The following is a 21,023-nucleotide window of genomic DNA, read 5'->3' on the forward strand; positions in this document are numbered from 1 at the left end:
GTGACTGCCTTCCAGTGAGACTGCTCTCCAATAAGTGAGAGCGTACTCCAGTGAATGAGACTGCCCTTAAGTGAGTGAGACTGCTCTTAAGTGAGTGAGACCGCACTCCAATGGAGGGAAACTGCCTTCTGTCTGATACCATGTTCCAATTGGTGAGACTGCCCTCCAATAAGTGTGAGTGAGACTGCTCTGCAGTAAGTGTGAGTGAGACTGCTGCAGTAAGTGTGAGTGAGACTGCTTTGCAGTAAGTGTGAGTGACACTGCTCTGCAGTAAGTGTGAGTGAGACTGCTCTGCAGTAAGTGTGAGTGAGACTGCTTTGCAGTAAGTGTGAGTGAGACTGCTCTGCAGTAAGTGTGAGTGGGACTGCTCTGCAGTAAGTGTGAGTGAGACTGCTCTGCAGTAAGTGTGAGTGAGATTGCTCTGCAGTAAGTATGAGTGAGACTGCTGCAGTAAGTGTGAGTGAGACTGCTCTGCAGTAAGTATGAGTGAGAGGGCCACACAGTGGCTTCACTTGACATGTTTCCCTTGTTGCTAAGTGGGTAGCTCTGCCTCTGCCCAGCAGGTCACACCCAAACTGCACCACGCTACAGAAACTATGATTGTGCGCGTTGTTGGGTCAGTTTCCCAGCCTGTGGGATGCAAGTTACACTCAGACCTTCGAAAATGAACTGACGCGGATTTAACCCTTCATTTGTTTAGAAATTCTTTGCTTTGTTTATGTGTTAAAAATAATGATTCATCTCTAGCTTCTGATGTTACCATCGTAACCTTTAGACCAGCGGTGCGCAAACTGGGGGGCGCAAGATTTTTTTTGGGGGGGAGGGCATTTAAATGAAATGCAGGGGGACCGCGCGAGGCCTCTGCAACCTCTACTTACCGAGGTTCAACCGGCTCAAGGACGCGTTACCATGGCAAAGTCGCGGGGTCATGTGATGTCACAGTTGCCACGGTAACGTGACACGACTTGGCGGCGTCATTTGACGCCGCGCGTGGTTAGGAGGGGGGGCAACAAAGAGGTGAGCAGGCACGGGGGGCGCAGCAAAAAAAGTTTGCGCGCCCCTGCTCTGGGCCCTGGGGTGAACTCCATTTTAACCCCCAGACACTTATTTCAAACACTAATATCTTCACAAACAAGGTGTCAGATTAAAAAAATAAAAACAGAGATGGAATCAGCAAGAGGAGATCTTTCACCCCCTTCTAATACACAGACCTTAGGGACCTCTGACCCCCTCCTAATACACAGACATCAGGGACCTCTGACCCCCTCCTAATACACAGACATCAGGGACCTCTGACCCCCTCCTAATACACAGACATCAGGGACCTCTGACCCCCTCCTAATACACAGACACCAGGGACACATACCTCTGACCCCCTCCTAATACACAGACATCAGGGACCTCTGACCCCCTCCTAATACACAGACACCAGGGACACATACCTCTGACCCCCTCCTAATACACAGACACCAGGGACCTCTGACCCCCTCCTAATACACAGGATATCAGGAATACATACCTCTCACTTCCTCCTAATACACAGGACTTCAGGGACAGATACCTCTCACCCTCTCTTAATACACAGGATAACAGGGACAGATATACCTCTCAACCTCTCCTAATACACAACCAGGGGCACATACCTCCCACCCTCTCCCAATACACAGACACCAGGGACACATACCTCTCACCCCTCCTAATACACAGATACCAGGGACACATACCTCATACCTTGCATATAAGTAATAATTTGTGCGCAGTAGGAAAAGCTAGGAGGGTATAAAGCAGGAATGCCGGCGGTTCTGGGATTATTCGGCATCCGTACTGTGGGCTCCTCCGGATCTGATCCGCTCCGGTTCGGGCGCCGGGGACCCCCTCCGGTTCCTGACATACTTACAGGTTTCGGTGCCGTTATTCTTCTCCCATTTCGGGGGTGGGGTAAAACAAACAAAGTGCCGCCAGCCAGCGGCCCAATAGGACACCCACTGCGGTTTCCTATTGGTTGACTACAGGCGCCATCTTTAAAAATGACGCCGAGCGCTGGCACCGCAAAACACGAAGTATGTTGGAAACCGAGGGGTTCCAGGAGCTGAAGTAGCGAGGTTCAGCTCCAGCGAACCCCTCCCAGTAAAGCTATTTCAATTAGTGGGCGGATTGCTGTTTTACCCGGTGTAATGGGAACAGCCTTGCTTTGGCAATAGGGTTGGTTGTTAACGTCTGGGGACAGTGTGTTTCATTCCCATGTACCAGGAACCCATAAAAACGCACACCAGTCATTAGGCTGCGGCCCTGCGGCCTGCGCTGCACGCGGGTCTGCCAGGCTGGCGGCGGATGCAGCCGAATTCCCCGGTCTGCAGAGAGCTGCAGGGGGAAAGACGGGGGGGGGGGCGTGACTGGGGAGTGACGGGGGCGCGTCCGTGACATCACCCGGCAGGTTCGCCCTCATTGGCGGAACCGCCGGGGGGGGGGGTGGCCTCGCGACTCTTGATCTCAATTTTCTTGAGAGCAGGAGTTTCTGTCTGCGCAGCGCGGCGGCCCCCCCCTCGCAGCGGGCGGCTCTTGTCCCTGCAGCGTCCGCCACAGCGGGCGCTGCAGCAGCCAGCGTGAACCTGGCCTCATACTTTATTTCGTGGAGGTAACTCCCTTGGATTGGAGGCTCCCAGTACCTAGGGCGGCCAGCTGGCTTCTCCAAAAATACTCGACACAAGGGTGAAAGGTGCGACGCGCTCGAGACACACGCACACTCTCACCACTCACGCCCTTTCTTACTCTCCCTTGCCCCACCACCAGGATCCTGATGCCACCTGATTAGCTGCATGACCCAGCAGCAGCCAATTAGGATGGAGGAAGCTGCCCAGCCCCCTAGCAGCAGCCCTGCTCTCTCCCTGCTCGGGGAAATCCTGCGCCCCCCCCCCCCAAGCAGGTCAGGTCACTATGTCCAGAGAGGTAATACCGGTCCGGACACATACATGTCCAGTATTACCTCTCATTTTCTACTGGACGGAGTGTCCAAATACAGGATAGTCCGGTTCAATCCAGAACCCCTGGCAACCCTACCAGTACAAGTATATGGATTGTGGGGACACGACAGTACAAAAGACCAAACCTTGAGCTCTTACACCAAGCTGTAATAGTAATAGAGGATTGTCAGGACGCGCCCGAAACATTGTGTCATTTGTCCAAAGACCAAAGAGAAATAAGGTATCAAAATTAATGTCTAAAACCCACAAATTACACTCATCTTGAGTTTACACTTGTTAGTGTGTGAATCTCCCATTTTCTCCCCTTTGAAACTCCTGGGGCAATCCAAATTACCAGACATCTGAAGATGCCTCTTCTCGCTGCTTCAAGTGGTCTAATCATTATTATTATTATTATTATTATTAATAAAGAGCCAATATATTCCGTACAATGGGGGAACAGAGCAACAAAAATGACACAGCAGGGTGACATACCAGATAAGGACAAACAAGAACAAATCAAAAAAATTTACGGGAAATTTTTTCTTTGGGGTGAGGGGATTTTCTCCCCTTGGGTGGGAGGGGGGGCTTACGTTAGGGCGGCACACACCCTAGGGATGGGACTGCATAGGAGGTGTTCCCATGCGCCTCAGCCACAGTGCATCTACAGTGTGTTATCTGCTGGGGGGATCGTCTGATATTACAGGCGAGGTGTAGTGTATAAAACCACACTCAGCTGTCAGCAACTCGGAGGAAATTAGCAGGAGCAGAGAGTCCCAGGGGCCACATCAGCATCCTCCTCGGCTCCCACTTGGGCGCCAGTTGAAGAGACCTGGTGTATACTTTTGGGGGGAAAAAAACATTTAAAGGAGCACTTCCGCCTATTTGTTTTGGGTTTTTTACCACCCCTTTTTTACAGATTGGTTCCAGGTCCCCGGAGCCCAAAGCCACGGTCGTATTATTTACAGAAATGCCATTGTCTAAGCTGCCAATCGATCCATTGTCTCGTGATCGATCGATCGAAGATCTTGCTTCCCGGGGCCACGCAATATGGCCGCCTATTTCAAAAGGGAATGTGCTGGGGCTTCCTAAATGGCTGCTATCGCGACCCAATGAAGCTTAATACATTAGAAATCATTAAAAAGGGCATAAAAAGTGAAACAAAAGCAGTATGCTCTAATACTAGACAGCTGATTTATAAAAATAAAAAAAACATCGTATTTTGAAAGCAATGCTAAGGGAATATAAATATATATGGAACATATGTGATAAATGCTTGCAAAAAATGTTGAAATATTACAATGTTCATGTTTTTAAATGTATATAAAATTACATTACAATAAACTTGTGGCTCACCTACTCAGAGAGGTTTCCTGGTCCCTTTGGAGAACTGTTTGGAGAGTCCTGTTACACACCAAGGATCTAATGGGATCCTCATTCCTGGTAATATCAAAATGAGATCTCTTGCCAAAATCTAATTAAATGGCATTGACACCACGTGTAGAAAAGGTCCAAAGAGTCTCCAGCAACTGTCAAGAGCATTAGGATATTATGTCCGGCATCCTATCTGGAGTGAAGCCCCATCTCACCAGGACCCTTACATTGAGTTTTCAGGGAGTTGGATCGCCCTTGAGATTTTTTTTTGTTTTTTTGAAAATATTTTTTATTGGAAAACTTACCATTTTGTACGTTACACATTTCCATTTTCACACTGTGGAAACCTGCTTATTAAATACACTATATCTTGCATCTGCAGTTTCACACTTTGTAAGTTCCCCTTTTGTTTTTGTGCTAACATAACACATTTCGTGTAAAACAGTCATAATACACAGTATATTGTCAACCAGTTTATAACACAAACTTGAATACTCAGCTCGTGGTAAATCACCCAAGTTTACACATCGTCTGCACACAAACGCCGTCATCTTGTGCTGTGGGGGCTGTCACTAGTCTGGTCTCTCCTCGTCTCTTAGGCCGCGCACATAGTAGGCGCGTGAAAGAGCGTGTGACGTCACGCGCGCCTGCAGCACAGGCGATTCGTGGCCTGTGGGGTCTGAGGGAGGAGAAGCGACCAATAGCAGCTCCAATTCCATGTTTGGGGGCGTGCCCGTGACGTCACGTGAGCGGTTCGCCCTCGTTGGCAGAACCGCATCTGACCCGGCCGACGCACGGCAAAGTCCAAAGATTTTCTCGCGATAAATCCGTCACGCCGTCACGCTCGTGCATTCTATGGCCATGCGCATTGCCTTGCAGGCTTTTGTGTGCGGTGCTCACGCCTTCGCGCTTACTATGGACACGCGCTTAGATCCCCGTCTTGCCTGTATAATATTTCAATTCTAATTGGGGAACTTCTGGCCACGGCACGTGTCGCGAACCACACGGTATATTGAAAATGGTATTTTTAGCTTTGTCTCGTCTGATTGTGTGGCAATAAAGCTCTCCCAAGTTTGAAAAAATGTCTCCACCTTCTCTCTATCTGCTACCCCAATCTAGTGCAAATAAACTAGAAGCCCCGGGAGATGAGACTGTGCCAGCGATGTGAGCTAGGAGAGGTAGAAGATGAAACTCACTTCCTGCTGCGCTGCACACAATACTCCGAAGTGATGAGTGCCCACCTAGAGAAACTCACTGCTGTTATCCAGAACTTTAATAATATAGAGGAGAACCAAAAAATAGCGATCCTCCTGGGAGAAGATGAAACCACAGCAGAACTAGCTGCACACTATATCAGCACCTGCCACAAGCTGAGAGATGTCCACTAACCCCAACACCCCTGTGTGAAACTGTTACCCATATACCCTGCAATCATTATACCCTACCCCCTAGTATTCGTGTAATTATTGTCCCCCACCCCCTATTATTCACGCTTTGGCAATACTGAAATGTTCTTTCGTCATGCCAATAAAGCTGATTTGATTTGATTTGAACTACACATTTTTTCTTTCCATAATTTTTGTAATGAGGGGAGGGGGGGGGGGGTATTGTGAATCCATTGTTGTAGAATTGTTTCCTTGCTGCTGTGGCTATAATTAGTATGAATTTATGTTCCCCAGTTTTGGTCACTCTTTCCCTTCTGTATAAGAGTTTGTAAAATGAAAGATGGCATATTCTGAGTCTGTATGTCTGTATGTATGTATGTATGTATGTGTGGGTGTGTATGTGTGTATGTATGTATGTATGTATGTATGTGTGGGTGTGTATGTGTGTATGTATGTATGTATGTGTGTATGTATGTCTGTATGTATGTATGTATGTATGTGTGGGTGTGTATGTATGTATGTATGTATGTATGTATGTATGTATGTATGTATGTATGTATGTATGTATGTATGTGTGTATGTATGTATGTATGTATGTATGTGTATGTGTGTATGTATGTATGTATGTGTGTATGTATGTCTGTATGTATGTATGTATGTATGTATGTATGTGTGGGTGTGTATGTATGTATGTATGTATGTATGTATGTATGTATGTATGTATGTATGTATGTATGTATGTGTGGGTGTGTATGTATGTATGTATGTATGTATGTATGTATGTATGTATGTATGTATGTATGTATGTATGTATGTCCGTGTCTAGCGATTCTTTGCCGTATTTACCAATCTGTGACCAGAATTTTTGGATCACTGGACAATTCCACAAACAATGCAAAAGGTTCAGCCCCCCCCCCCACCCTCCCCCCCCCCCCCCACCCTCCCCACCCCCCCCCCACCCTCCCCACCCCCCCCCCCCCACCCCCCAGGGCTGCACATTTTGTACATTTGCTGTCGGGGACTAATTGCCTTGAGACTGTTTGAGGAAATCTTTAACCAAGTAGAAGCCTTTTGAATGTTTTATTCAGATCAGTTTCCCTTATATCCAGTGTTCGACAAACCTATACATTTGCTCGCCCCGGGCGAGTGGATTTAACCCCCGGGCGAGTAAATATTGGCCCAAGCAGCACACGTTTGGTACTAGGTGGCGAGTAGATTTTTTTGTGTGGCGAGTAGATTTTTTGGTGATTTGTCAACCACTGCTTATATCTATGTGTACAGTTTTGGAAGGGTTTGTACCACTTGTTAGATAATATCGCTGAGATATTATGACCGACTGCTGCTAACTGTAAACAGAGAGTTTCAAAATTGGGTGTATTTCACAGGGATTAGTTTTTTTGACTGTAAAATATGAATTAAAAAAAACCTCGTAGAATTTGAAGAAATTCCCAGGAATGTTTTTGGGGGTATATTTTTATTCTAATAAGAAAAAAAAATCTCTCTAACCCTTCTGTCCCAGTTCTAAAAGAGTTTACATTGAGTTGAACTATATATATGGCAGTGCTCAGTCTCTCAGACCTGGTCAGGGTGCTGGGTCAGTGCAGGCTGGTTCAGTCTCTCAGACCTGGTCAGGGTGCTGGGTAGGTGCAGGCAGTGCTCAGTCTCTCAGACCTGGTCAGGGTGCTGGGTAGGTGCAGGCAGTGCTCAGTCTCTCAGACCTGGTCAGGGTGCTGGGTCAGTGCAGGCAGTGCTCTGTCTCTCAGACCTGGTCAGGGTGCTGGGTCAGTGCAGGCTGGGCTCAGTCTCTCAGACCTGGTCAGGGTGCTGGGTCAGTGCAGGCTGGGCTCAGTCTCTCAGACCTGGTCAGGGTGCTGGGTCCGTGCAGGCTGGGCTCAGTCTCTCAGACCTGGTCATGGTGCTGGGTCCGTGCAGGCTGGGCTCAGTCTCTCAGACCTGGTCAGGGTGCTGGGACAGTGCAGGCTGGGCTCAGTCTCTCAGACCTGGTCAGGGTGCTGGGTGCAGGCTGGGCTCAGTCTCTCAGACCTGGTCAGGGTGCTGGGTCAGTGCAGGCTGGGCTCAGACTCTCAGACCTGGTCAGGGTGCTGGGTCAGTGCAGGCTGGGCTCTGTCTCTCAGACCTGCTCAGGGTGCTGGGTCAGAGCAGGCTGGGCAAGGATATGCAGATAGAATAATGATGGCCTAAACAAAATAAATAACAACATTTGGCATATAGTCTATATGGAAAATCTCTCAGCCTATCTTAACGGCTCCACCTCACAATTCTTGAAGATCTGGCTCCTTGGTTCCGTCATGCAGGTATATCCCCATATATATCCCCATATATATCCCCATATATAGACTAGAATGCTTGGGACAGAGTGATACATGTGGCACTTAAACTGTTACTTACTGTGTTATATTGTTACAAATGCTGTCCCTTCCCCCCCCCTTCCCTGATCTCCCTCCCCTTTGTTTCACAACCAGTTTATTTGTATTATTGTACTCCCCCCTTTTTTGTGTTCTTCTTTGTATACCCTATTTCTTTATGTATATAAAATGAAACATTTAAGTAATAAAAAAAAAAAAAGAAGAATGATGGGCTCCAGAAACCTTTATAGTACAAACAAGAGCTTTATTCCCATCTGCTGATAACGCTCGCCACCCTAGGGCATCACTCCGCTGTTCCTGATCACGTCACCCGCTTTACTTCCACTACGGTGTCCTCGCCGTGCCACAATTCCTACGCGTTTATAGACACTTAGTAACGGGTCTCTTCGTCAGAGATATGCCATATGCATTGACGGAAACCAATATCCACAGACAAGGTGCTTGTGAAATTGTCCACCTTAAGGCTTGAGGCCTAGCCAGTTGATGTGAGTAGGTTTTCAGTTTTTACCCACGGCGGAGGAGGGTATGACGGAAGTGACCGAGGTCATCGCCATTCGTATTGTAGTATATTTGTGAGCACGTTGTGTGCGCATACAAGTGTATAATTTTATCATTCATATTTTATTTTCATCATACCATTTTAATAAATTGTTATCCTTTGCTAGCACACCTAGCGTTATCAGGTCTTTACTTTGGTAATGCACTATGGGAGTGTATATGGTTTTTGTCTCCTTTTCCTGAGGTTCACATCATTGCAAGGATCCAAGCTTTTTCCATCTCAGGCTCCATCGTGTTTTTTTCGAGCCTCACCGCCAGAAAGGTCATTTTTTGTTTGCATTCTCTTACTGGACATGGGACATCCAGTGGGACCTTTTAGGCTGCTATTGGACATTATCACAGGACACTCACATGGGACTTTAAGTTATTTTATTTGCCTTTAATTATATTTTCATTGGCATTTGTAACACTTACATTTGACTTAGTTATCACATTAATAGTAGATATTAGCGCTTTTTCATTTGCACTAATCATTATTCTGTAGAAATCCCCCAAGGATGACATTGCGGCCTCCTATTGGCCTGTGTGATGCGGGAGATTTAAAGCCCCGTTTTGTTTGCCCTGGAGGGGACAGGGCTGGAGCTATCTTTCCAGGTATGCATGATGGGAACCAGAGGGTCAACAAATCGAGTTTCACCCTTGGGGACCCCCTGCTTCCCACCCATGTAAGAGGAAAAGGGAGGGGTGGGGGAAATGGAGTATGGAGAACTGCCCCTTTAACTCGATTTGTTGCCAAATTGGTCTGGAATGCATTGGGGGTAAATGTGCTATACAACTTCATTGGTTTGTTCCGAAACTATAGAGTCATACATCATTGTACAAGCCTCCGGTAACGTTCTAGTTTGTAAATATGGCAAAATCATTTTCTTGGCAGTTAAAAATGGCCCCCGATTGTGTGTTTAAAGATTGTGTTACTCCGTCCTGGCTATTATCACTGGGAAATCGCTGTAGCTTTCTTTGGAGGAGACCCTGGGAAGCTCAATGGGCTCTTTCAGAGCTTCACCTGTCCACAAAGATACACAAAAGATGAAGAAACCAAGCCAACGGGAAATCATGTTCCTGAAACAAACAGTCCTCTTTATGGTGAGGGAGGGGGGGGGGGGGGTGTCACGGATAGGGAGAGAGAAAGAGGAGATAGTAACAGTGAACGACTTAAAAAAAAGTAGCAGTGCTGTGTCAGATTGTAAAATAATTCCCATTTACAAGGTATATAAAAAAGGCGAGAGAAATCTGGAGCTCAAGGAGACTCCAGTCCTCAAGGGCCACCAACAGGTCAGGTTTTCCAGATATCCCTGCTTATGCACAGGTGGCTCAATCAAAGACTGAGCCAATGATTGAGCCACTTGTGCTGAAGCAGGGGTACCCTGAAAACCTGACCTGTTGGTGGCCCTTTAGGACTGGAGTCGGCCGCCCCTGGGCCTAGGGATTTTTTGGAGTCGTTTCTTTAGGGAAATGCTCCTTTAAGCTTTGGAACAAAGCTCTGTAACTTTAGTTTGCAAAGATTTAAGGACGGTTTATATTTTAATAACAGGACGAAGCTTCAGAAAAATAATTCGCTTTTTCATTGAAAACAAAGTCATTGTAAGAGGTTGTAGTAAATACAGAAAGCAGCGCTGCTCTCTACCAACTTCCGAGCCCCCACAATGGTGCTCCTCGTAGCACTGAATAAGGTTACACACTTTCTTCTCTCTCTCTCTCTCACTCATCCCTTGGTTACCACTTCAGGGGTCAGTGGATCTTCAGGTGAGAATGACCTCTGGGAGGGATCGGGTGACAGACGAGCACTGAACACCTGGTAAGGCCTGCGTTGTTTCACGTGTAATTCCGGGAACAGCTCAGGGTTTAAGGACTGGCAGGCCCACGAAAAGGAATATAGCCCTGGAGATATTTCCCCCATACACATTCAGCCCTGTATAGGACGCTGGTCAGCTAAGGTCCTGACTTGTCTGACTTCATTTGTATTAGGAATCTTGTTTAATCTTACTGAATAATTTATCACCCCCCCCTCCCTATATCATATTTCCCATTCCTCCCCCCCCCCACCCCCATTTTCTTATTTTTGTACCCCATCCCCAATAACTAAAAAATGAAAATAGTTTGAAAAGAAAGGAATGCAGTCCTGTAACTTTTTCAGGACTGGGGTAGGGGGAACCCAAGAGTCCCACTTGTTTAACTGAAAATATCAAGCTTTTGACATCTTGGATGGTCGAACGTGTCTAAAGCCTTTATTTTTTATGGGACCAACTCTTTAAATCTCCTCTGCTGACAGAGGCACCTGCAGTGCAGGGTAGAATAGCATCGATTGATTGAAGAGAAACCCCAGTTTGGGATTTTGCAGTCAAAGGATAAATAAATGCCGGGTTTTAGCAGAAATAGATAGGAACCAGAGGACAATTTTAGAACACCAACTATTTCCCCTGTGGGGCACAGAAATACTCAATATGTTTCACCCGCACACCAGAATCATGCACCAGATTGGTTATACCTTTGTCTGTGGATTAGGATATTGTCACAGATCCACACAAAGGGTGTTAAAATAGAGCACACCTCAGCTCCTATTCAAGATGAATGGGATTAAGGGCGTGTTATACCTTTGCACCCTTTTGTGGAGCTGGGCTATAGTCTGCATTGCTCACGTGTCGCTGGGACGCACAGATAAGGAGAATGCAGAGATACTGCATCTGTGCTCCTTGCTGGCAGCGAGTGAATGCCAAAGGTACATTCACTTCATTCTAGAGCAAGGGTGAGCAACTCCAGTCCTCTATGGCTACCAACAGCTCCGGGCTTAAGGATATCCCTGCTTCAGGAGATATCAATGAGGGAAGGGGGGGTGGTGGGGGAAATGGGTACAATGCTCTTGCGTCTGCCTAAAAAGTCATGTAAAGGCGCATAAAGGGGTTAAGTATAAGGCTGAGTCCATGGTGTGGGAGACCGCGTGGAGGCGATGGCACGGGGCGCGATCAGATTGCCTTAAGGCATAGACCGTGTGGGCGCAGGAGGGGGCGCGCGTTGCGCAAGAAATCTGTCGAAACTGATTTGTTGGCGCGACACGCAGGTCACGTGAGCGGTTCGCCCCAATGAGGGCGAACCAACTCCGTGACGCCCCTAGGAACGCCCCCCCACGGCCCGTCCATCATGGACAGGGAAAGCACCCGCTTCACGCGGGTCACTTCACAGCCTCCGCGCGGGCGAAGGCATCAGGGCCCCAACCTAAGAGTAAACAAAATGGGAACAGGTCCCTTCTTCCTTGCACTCAGTATTAGTGTAGAATGGTTCACAATAAAACTTAACCTTTACTGGTGTATACAAAGATAAAATAAAGTCCAAGGATAGATAAAGTGTGAAGAACCTCAGACACAAACACGCCCGGACATACAGTAACTAACACAAATAAATCAAACAGCTGCTGTATATCACATACGAGCAGCAATCATGGTCAGCACAGGCTTACAAATGTCTAGAGCCGTAAAAATGTGATGGGACAGACCTGATCATAAAGGTGTCATAAAAAGTATGTGGGGTTTAAAGCCCAGTGTATCTACTGCTCAATCAGTGAACCAAAAGCAAGGCGAGGAATTAATGATGGTGATAGAAAATCAGTTAATGCCAAATAATAAACGAACCTGTGTACAGAGTTAGAGTATACAGAGACACAAAGTACGAATAGAGTGCGAAATACGGCAACTAAAAACATGGCCGTCGTAATAAAGCAAAACAGTGCAAACAATTGTTCAATAAAATGTACTCTACTCAAAAAGCAAAACCCCTAATGGAACCAGCTGACCATAAATAGGTGCTGCTGAAGGTAACTGTATAATTAAAAAGGTATAAGCCCCAAAGTGTGAAAGGGAAAGAAAAAACACCTGTTGGATCTACTGAGGACTACAGTGAGAAATGCTGAGTCTCTATGGGGTTAATACCAGTCCAGATCCGTAGTCCCCTGTAAAAGGAACCTCAGTGGAACCCTGGTAATGCAACAACAGTTACTGGTGACAAATGCACCTTTGTCTCGCTTACACAGGGAAAATCAGACAAGGAAGAGAAAGAAAGAAAGAGGGGCGCATGTGATGCAAACAGCTGCAATGGAGGAAGGGGTATGTGAGAGGCATCAATGTGCCCACTCGGGTAACTATGCAAATCCTCCATTCCCGAGTCTGCACTAGGAGGCGGTTGCACGGAAGCCGCAGAGCACAAGCACCCACATCTCCAACTCTCAGAGGCACCCGCATAACTCCCACCCCCCTAACAAGAGAACCCCCCCCCCCCCAGTGAGCCCAGGCGTGTCCTCTCTCTACAATAGATTGCACCTTAGTTGGCGTCACTGACGCACCGGCGTACCTACACACGCTTCTTGGAGTACATTCACAGGTATATTCACTTTATTGTAGAGCAGAGGTGGCCAAATACAGTCCCCAAGGGCCACCATCAGGTGTGGGTTTTAAGGTTATCCATGGTTGAGCACATTAAGCAACCTGTGCTGAAGCAGTGATATGTTTAAAACCGGACCTGTTGGTGGCCTTTGAGGACTGGAGTTGGCCACTCCTGTTTTAGAGAAATAAATACCCAAAAAAGATAATTTTAACAATTACTATTAGTACTTCTTCAGTTCATTTGTTGCATTTTTTTTAAGTATATAACACAGCGAGTTACTTTTAGTATTAGTGTCATAAAGTAGTATTAAATGGGTATTAATCCAAAATATTAACAATAATAATAATGCAGGGATTGATTGTGATGTGAGTGACTAGGATATAACTGGGCAAATGAAGAGTATCTGCAATATTTTCTGCTGAATAAAACAAATTGTACCTCACGACCTTTGGCTGATAGGAAGGTCGGGGTTAAACGTCGATTTGCTAACGCAAAAGACGATCTTATTCAGCTCAGAACGATTTTATCAGGCCATGGAGTGACCATGAGAAAAGGACAACTGTTCTGTGCTGATAGTGCTACATAACTCGATAAGTCCGTTAACTGATTAATCACAAGATGTGTCCAGCGAAGCCTTTTAAACGTCACAACCATTAATGCAAGTTTCTACTGTTTGTAGAATTACCACTAATGTATTATTATTTTTTTTATAGGACATGTTGTAGATTAGCACAATAAGGGCTTCGTGTACCAGAATCTCATCGCTGCAAAACTTGGGTGCCGTACTTATATAAAGAAACATTCCCATTGAGATTGCTCTTTATCTATGGAAAGCTAGTGGGGGGAGGGTTGCAGCTGGGCCGTGATACAAAACCCACATAGAATGATGTGACAATAACGGAGATTATAACAAGTTATCACCTCCTGATAAACGACATGATGCTTGTAACTGTTATTATGATACATTTATATGGTACCAACATACAGGCATACCCCGCATTAACGTACGCAATGGGACCGGAGCATGTATGTAACACAGGCATACCCCGCATTAACGTACGCAATGGGACCGGAGCATGTATGTAACACAGGCATACCCCGCATTAACGTACGCAATGGGACCGGAGCATGTATGTAACACAGGCATACCCCGCATTAACGTACGCAATGGGACCGGAGCATGTATGTAACACAGGCATACCCCGCATTAACGTACGCAATGGGACCGGAGCATGTATGTAACACAGGCATACCCCGCATTAACGTACGCAATGGGACCGGAGCATGTATGTAACACAGGCATACCCCGCATTAACGTACGCAATGGGACCGGAGCATGTATGTAACACAGGCATACCCCGCATTAACGTACGCAATGGGACCGGAGCATGTATGTAACACAGGCATACCCCGCATTAACGTACGCAATGGGACCGGAGCATGTATGTAACACAGGCATACCCCGCATTAACGTACGCAATGGGACCGGAGCATGTATGTAACACAGGCATACCCCGCATTAACGTACGCAATGGGACCGAAGCATGTATGTAAAGCGAAAATGTACTTAAAGTGAAGCACTACCTTTTCCCCTACTTATCGATGCATGTACTGTACGGCAATCGTCATATACGTGCATAACTGATGTACATAACGCATGTGTAACAGGCTCTATAGTCTCCCCGCTTGCGCACAGCTTCGGTACAGGGAGGGAGTCGGTATTGCTGTTCAGGACGTGCTGACAGGCGCATGCGTGAGCTGCCGTTTTCCTATTGAGCGATATGTACTTACTCGTGAGTATACTTAAAGTGAGTGTCCTTAAACCGGGGTATGCCTGTACTGTATTCCGTGGTGCAGTACAGAATTACTGTATAATTTAGTATACAAAATAATTTAGTATAGAATACTAAAAAAAAGCACACGCATTAAGACAAACAGGTGGGACAAGTAGCGAAGTCCCACTCACCCCCAAAAATTAAAATAACATTACAATGTAATACAAATCTGTGCAATGGTCAGAGCTTGGAAACTAGGATTAGTGGAGATATTCTGTTATGCCAAATTGACTGTTATCCAATTAGAGAGGCTATTAACGAGGCCGACAATCTTCCAAGGAACTACACAGTCTTTGAATGGAGGTCTTGCTCTCATTGAGTAAGACTGTCTTCCATTGAGTGAGACCATCCTAATGAGTGGGACTATCCTGAGTGAGTGTCTTCCATTGAGTGAGACCATCCTAATGAATGGGACTATCCTGTGTGAGTGTCTTTCATTGAGTGGGACTATCCTGAGTGAGTGTCTTCCTTTGAGTGAGACCCTAGTAATGAGTGGGACTATCCTAAGGAGTGAAACTGTCTTCCATTGAGTGAGACAATCCTGAGTGAGTGTCTTCCTTTGAGTGAGACCCTCCTAATGAGTAGGACTATCCTGTGTGAGTGTCTTCCATTGAGTGAGACCCTAGTAATGAGTGGGACTATCCTGTGTGGTGAGTGTCTTCCATTGAGTGGGACTATCCTGAGTGAGTGTCTTCCATTGAGTGAGACCATCCTAATGAGTGGGACTATCCTGAGGAGTGAGACTGTCTTCCATTCAGTGAGACTCTCTCCTAATGAGCAAGACTACCTTTGAAAGCGTGCAAATCTTTAAATCAGTGAGACTGCCTTCCAATAGATGAGGTTAACTTCCCATTAGACTGCCTTGCAATACATGGTTAACTTCCCATTAGACTGCCTTCTTATAAATGGTTAACTTCCCATTAGACTGCCTTCCAATAGATGAGGTTAACTTCCCATTAGACTGCCTTCCAATAAATGGTTAACTTCCCATTAGACTGCCTTCCAATAAATGAGGTTAACTTCCCATTAGACTGCCTTCCAATAAATGAGGTTAACTTCCCATTAGACTGCCTTCCAATAAATGAGGTTAACTTCCCATTAGACTGCCTTCCAATAAATGGTTAACTTCCCATTAGACTGCCTTCCAATAAATTAGGTTAACTTCCCATTAGACTGCCTTCCAATAAATTAGGTTAACTTCCCATTAGACTGCGTTCCAGTAATAATACTTTTTGGTTACCACGTTAATTTCAGCTCCGGTGACACATTAGTTCCCGAGATATTTACCAGTGAAAGTGCCACTGGTACAGTCCCCTCCAGAGGAAACAAAATGGAGGTTTAAATCTCCACGTCATGTGGGCCAATAGGAAGCCGTAACACCATCCGTCGCAGCTTTCCATTGGCCTGCGTGACGCAGGGGTTTTAACCCTCCATGTGCTCCCGGCAGCACTTTCTCCGGTAAGTAGCCCAGGAAGCAGAAGGACCCGGAGATGAAATGCATTTCAGCTCCAGAGACCCCCTGCATCCCACCTATATAAAAGCAAAATGGGGTTAAGGGAGGCTGCTGCTCTCTAGACAAACCTGTTCTCATTGCAATATAACATTAGCATATTAACGACAACCAGCAGCACGTTGTTACACATCATTTTCCTGTGGCTGCAGTTAGCATCGTCTTCGCACCGGTCACTGCAACTGAACCTTTAGCAGGGTAGGTGCAGTCAAACATTGCCTCCTGCTGGTGAGCAGATACATCTACACTACTCAGCATTCGTCATTTAGTTTAGTGCAGGGGTGGCCAACGCCAGGCCTCAAGGGTCACCAACAGGTCAGGTTTTCATGATATCCCTGCTTCAGCACAGGTGGTGCAGTCTTTGACTGAGCCACTGATTCACACACCTGTGCTGAAGCAGGGATATCCTGAAAACCTGACCGGTTGGTAGCCCTTGAGGACTGGAGTTGGCCATCCCTGGTTTAGAGGCTGAAAAAAACCCAGACTTTGTTCTGACAACCATTAATGTGTATTTTTTTTTTTAGCAACTTCAAAGAACTATAAATGCACTTGTTTTTAAACATGCTTTTTTTGTCCATTTAAGAACTGTGTGCTCTTTTGCATGTCATTTCCCAGAATCCCTTGCTGCAGTGGAAGCACTGTATGCTGGGTGATAATATTTAGCAGGGTTTCAGATATGTCTAAGACATGCAAATGAGCACATTTGCTATACAGGCATACCCCGGTTTAAGGACACTCACTTTAAAGCTGCAGTTCAAGCAATATCCTGCAAGTGGTTTTTTTTTTTTAATAAATCAGTTCTGTAGTAAGTAAAAATACTTTTAGCATTTTCTGTTTAAAAAAAAAACAACTTTGAAAGACCAATTTTCTTGTATTCTATTTTAACAAGAATGTTTGTTCCTATAGCAACCATTTACATTCCCCATATTTAAAGATGTCGCCATACTTCACCGATCAATAGACGGAGAACGAATTGACCGGCAGCTATGCAGTTCTTTAGGCAAGTAGAGATTGCCCAGATGAAACTATTGAAGTAAAAAAAAAAACGGGAGCTTGAACTGCAGCTTTAAGTACACTCGCGTGTAAGGACATTTCGCCCAATAGGCAAACAGCAGCTCACGCATGCGCCTGTCAGCACGTCCTGAACAGCAATACCAGCTCCCTACCTGTACCGCAGCTGTGCAGAAGCGGGGAGACTATAGAGCCTGTTACACATGCGTTATTTACATCAGTTACGCACGTATATGACGATTGCAGTACAGTACATGCATCGATAAGTGGGAAAAGGGGAGTGCTTCACTTTAAGTACATTTTCGCTTTTCATCCATGCTCTGGACCCATTGCGTACGTTAATGCGGGGTATGCCTGTGTGTATATATATATTATAATCATTAATATGTAAATTAATTTATAAATTAATTAATATGTAAAGTGCTAACATATTCCATAGCATGGTAACATTGGGGGTAGAGGGAGATTTGATAATTACATAAACATAGTTGCATACAAATAAGGACACACATGCACCGATACAGAGTGGTAATGAGGGCCCTGCCCGTGAGAGCTTACAGTGTAGAGGAGTGTAGAGGAGATGAGGGAGTGGCTGGTCACTGTGGGACGAAGTAAACCTCAGGTTGGAGTCTGGCATCAGCGCTTTGGATGGATTGGGGTTGGGATAGGCGGACAAGGGGAATGCCAACTAAGTCTGGGGCCATGGTGCCGCAGACCATGCGGCTGAGCGATCAGATTGCCTTAAGGCAGTGTTCGCGTTCATGCGGCGTGCGGGCGGAAGGGGGCGCGCGTTGCGTGAGAAATCAGTTAAACCGATTTCTCAGCGCGACAGACAGGTCATATGAGCGGTTCGCCCAATGAGGGCGAACCAGCTCCGTGACGTCACTAGGAACGCCCGCCCCACGGCCCATCTAGCATGGCCAGGGAAAGCACCCGCTTTCCCACAGCCTCCACGCGCCTCCGCGCAGGAGAAGGCACCATGGCCCCAGCCTAAGAAAAGGTTGCAGTATTCATGGTGGGAGAAGATGGCGAATTAGGAGAGAAGCAAAATAGAAAAGAAACGGGGAGCACGGCAGAAAAATAGAGAACTGGAGGAGGCGAAGTAGAAAAAATAACAAATGTATCGAGGCATGTAGCCTAATTAAAAAGAGATACCTCTAACGCGTTTCTCGCCGGGCGCGCTTTATCCAAGAGTGTTATGAGAGAAAGCTGTATCTTGGCAATGTTTTGGAGTTGGAGATCGCAGTATTTTGGAGGGACTGAATGTGAGGAATGAAGGAGAGATCAGAGTCAAATATTACCCTTCCGCCTCGTCCAGGGCGAAACCGAGCGCGCTGGCGCTAGAGCGCAGTGACGTCAGGCGCTCATGTTGCCCGGGCGATACCCGGACAGCTAGTTGCGCGCGTGGGAGGGGGGTGGGGGTGACGTCACGTGAACTGTTCACCCTCATTGGCTGAACCGTGCCCCTGACCAGGGCAAGCGTGACAAATACAAAAAATATTTGTCTGTGCAAGCATCGCGCCTCCCCACACTCACGCGCAGCACGGACCCTACAATTTACATTCATTGTTTTCTCTCAGCAAGCTCTCACCCTGGACAAGGCCTTAGGCTGCGTCCATACAGCCTTCGTGCGCGTGGAGGCGTGCGCGTCCATGACATCGCCCGTGTCAAGTGGCGAGTGTCAAATATACCGAAGACGTATCCAGTTTAATTAAACACAATTCTTTCTACAAAACCAAAAAAAAATGTAATGACTTATTTCCTCGTTAAATAAACTTGTTGAACTCATTATTGCCTCATATCACAAGTCGTTATAACCTGTATTTTGCTGTTCATGCAAGCTAATGTTGCAGCTAACTAGTGTTTACAGGAAAACCTGGGAACACTTCAAAGCAGCAATACAGGTTTCATTGTTTTTTTTTTTAGATATTTTCATTAAAGGATTGAAGCAGGGGGTCTGCAGGGCTGAACTGTAAATGTTAGCTCTGGGAACCCCCTGCTTCCAGAGATGGTTACCTCCATAGGGTGTCAGTATCTACACAGCCAGGTAACTGTGTGCCTAACAAAATGGCGCTATTTAAATGTCCCGCGGGCCAATGGGCAACCCGTGAAGTCATCCGTTGCGGCTTCCTATTAGCCTGCGCAACCACATTTAAACTCCAGATACCGGCAGCAGTAAGTATCTCTGGAAGCAGAGGGGTCCCAGAGCTGAAATGAATGGTCCAGCGCCGGAGACGACCGACCGCCCCCTCAATAAAAAAAATATATGAAATTAAACCTTTGTCAGAAGGAATTTGATATGACAAATCTGTCATGATGTATTCAGCATTTGAAAGAAACGCATTGCATTTTTAGTGAAAATCATATTTTAATAGTTTGATCCAGCACATTTAACAAACACTGAACATGCTGCAGCTATAACTGAATTGAATTTAAAAAAGGTTATTTCTGGTTGCTGCAAGTTAGCTTTCAGATCTTTTGGTTTCAAACAGATTACATTAAAAAAGTGTTGAGATGTCTGCAGTAATGTTAAGGTATCTGCTACTTCATTGCAGTGGGAGTGTCCAAAAGAATCACTTACAAAAAACCCATAAGACTCCCTGCAATCAGAACCCCTAGCAATTAGAGGGTTAGAAACCCATTCAGAGATCAACATAAATCTTTTCTAGAACGCAGCATTCTGTTGACATGTAATATGGGGAAACAGACCAGAAATATGAACATTGATACCTAATGAGCAAGGAGTTTTTAATAGCACTTTTTTTTTTTTAACAATTTGACATCACAAAACAGCTATAATAAAATGAGCTACCATCATTTGTTACAAACTACATATTGAGTAACCTCTTAAGCAGTTTGGTCCATGTAAAATGTTTACAAATCCCACGTAAATTAGAAGCTGGTGGTGCTTCTGCTAAAATCAATCTTTTTCCCTTTCTATTTTGGACCTCTCCCCCCCCCCCCCCCCCCGAGATGAGCCTTGAAATGATTGGATACCTGTCTAAAGGAGGGGCACATTTAAGATTAGGATACATTTTGCCAAGAAAGAATTTGCAACAGGCCCACAAATTAAATGAACCCCAGAATTGCAAGGAGAGTTGAGTAACTGTTAATACAACATACTTCCAATACTAGGGTACCTACACAAAATAAGTTAAACAATTAAAAGATATCCCTATTTCTTAAGAGTCTAAAGGACAGATGCCTTTGATTTATGAGGTCATTTATTTCATTGGGAGGCTGAGGCACATTGAGATTCGTTAATTGTTCTGCTATGACTGGAACAGAGCAGATGTATCAATGTTCACCTTTTGTGCCCGATGTCGGAGATGCCAGCAGTAAGTCTGCGCTGTATTAGAAATACTAGTCCGGTTACTAATCTTAATGCACTTAGGCTCATTGGATTCATAGAATTACCTCAAGAAAAAAAAAAGTTATATAGACCTGTATTGTAAGTCTCATGTTTTGTATAGAGAGCATGTGCATTTTGAAACATGTTAAAGCCCATGCTTTAAAAAATGGTGTAGCTGCCCTTCAAGCATGGAGCACAATAATGAAGGGGGAACCAAAGTGGGGGGAAAAGTACATAATTCAGAAATTAAATGTATCCAATATTATTGCAACCTTTGGGA

The 21,023-nt window shown here is 45.7% G+C and overlaps 1 long non-coding RNA gene across 1 annotated transcript in view; it reads left to right on the top strand.

Moving 5' to 3' along the window:
- The window catches only part of LOC142502592 (uncharacterized), a 174,535-nt gene that overhangs the window by 99,788 nt on the left and 53,724 nt on the right, over positions 1-21,023 (top strand). The window lies entirely within an intron of this gene.

This window comes from Ascaphus truei, chromosome 9 (genome assembly GCF_040206685.1).
Source record: "Ascaphus truei isolate aAscTru1 chromosome 9, aAscTru1.hap1, whole genome shotgun sequence".
In the NCBI taxonomy this organism is placed as follows: Eukaryota; Metazoa; Chordata; class Amphibia; order Anura; family Ascaphidae; genus Ascaphus; species Ascaphus truei.